The 1,682-nt window shown below is 50.1% G+C and overlaps 1 pseudogene; it reads right to left on the bottom strand.

Annotated features, from left to right (window-relative positions):
- Positions 1-461: 461 nt before the first annotated feature.
- On the bottom strand, positions 462-1,417 carry LOC131406776 (olfactory receptor 6E1-like; annotated as a pseudogene).
- Between the last annotated feature and the right edge of the window lie 265 nt (positions 1,418-1,682).

The raw sequence follows: 1,682 nt of genomic DNA, 5'->3' as shown, positions 1-1,682 counted from the left end.
TTAGGGAGAAGATAGATATGCACACCAAGATAAAATGTGGCCTTGAAAACAGAGATTTCCATTTTTCCAGGGATGTGCAAAGAGAGGTCAAGTGAAGTCTACCAAAGACTCTCCTCTGGGAACTCTGTGGACTGCTACACCAGCCAGAATGAAGACAAATGGTTCTCTGAAGTCTTCCATTCCAAGGCCATGTGATTTTTTTTTTTTTTTTTTTTTGTGAGGAGATCAGCCCTGAGCTAACATCCGCCAATCCTCCTCTTTTTTTGCTGAGGAAGACGGCCCTGGGCCAACATCCGTGCCTATCTTCCTCCACTTTATATGGGACGCCGCCACAGCATGGCTTACCAAGCAGTGCGTCGGTGCGTGCCCGGGACCCGAACCAGCGAACCCCGGGCCGCCGCAGCGGAGCGCGCGCACCCAACCGCTTGCGCCACCGGGCCGGCCCCGCCATGTGATTTTTTTTATCTTGATATTTTCATTCTGCACATCATCTCCCTGAGAGCCTGGTGGACCTGTTTGTTCCGCAGAGTGTAGATGACAGGGTTCAGCAGCGGGGTCACCGCCGTGTTCACAAGGGCAGCCTCCCTGGTGGAGTCCAGCCTGTTCGTTTGCTTTGGTTTCACATGTATAAAGACACAGCTGCCATAGATCAGAGCGAGGACAATGAGGTGAGGTGAGCAGGTGGAGAAAGCTTTCTGTTGTTCCTTGGCTGACGGGAGATGCACGATCGTGACTACTGTCTTGCTGTACGCAATGAGGGTTATGATGAGGGATGTCAAAAGGATACGTAAAGCGAGGACAAAGGCCAACAATTCAATAGATCTGGTGTCAGAACAGGAGAGATGAATCAGGGGGCCAAGGTCACAGAGGAAGTGAGGGATGACATGGGGGCCACAGAAGGATGACCAGGAAACCCTCACCACTGGACCAGTGATGAGAGTGAGGCCCAAAGCAAAGCAGGCCATGACCAGGACGAGGCAAGTCCTCAGGTTCACGATGGTCGGGTAAGGCAGAGGCTTGCAAATGGCCACGTACCGATCCAGTGACATCACCGCTATGAGGAAGAAACCTGCTGCTCCCAGAAATACGAAGACAAAGGCTTGTATGAAACAGGCAGGAAAGGACATCGTTTGCCTGCCTAAAAGAAAGATGACCAGCAACTTAGGAACAACAGCACTTGTGAAACAACATTCAAAGAAGGAGAAAATGCTGAGGAAAAAGTATATTGGTGTCTGGAGCTGGGAGTCAGCACAGGTGATGGTGACTGTGACCACATTGCCTGCAACGGACACCAGGTATGCCAGCAGGTGCACGAGGAAGAGGACCTTCCCAGATGCTGGAGAGCAGGAAGTCCCTCCAAGATGAATTCCTGGACAGTTGTCCCATTCTCCATTTCCATGGACATTTCTTTCCACACTAGCAGCACCTGCTAGTCTTAACCTACAATAAAGAGATCACAGCCAGCACAGAAGTTTTAGGCGAGCACGAGATCAAGTTACTTGACTACCCAAGATGGTGGCTAGGGTGGCTAGATAGCAAAGTGGTCCAGTGTGATGATTCTTGAATCAGAAGGACCTGAGTTCAACACTGAGCTCTAACCACCGAGAGACGGGTCATCTTTGGAAAGCTGGTTAACTTTTGTAAACTTCACTTTCACCATCTTTAAAATAAAGATGATAGGC

This window comes from Diceros bicornis, chromosome 6, assembly GCF_020826845.1.
Source record: "Diceros bicornis minor isolate mBicDic1 chromosome 6, mDicBic1.mat.cur, whole genome shotgun sequence".
NCBI lineage: Eukaryota > Metazoa > Chordata > Mammalia > Perissodactyla > Rhinocerotidae > Diceros > Diceros bicornis.
Note: the sequence above shows the minus strand (reverse complement) of the source record. Positions and strands in the feature narration are given on the sequence as shown.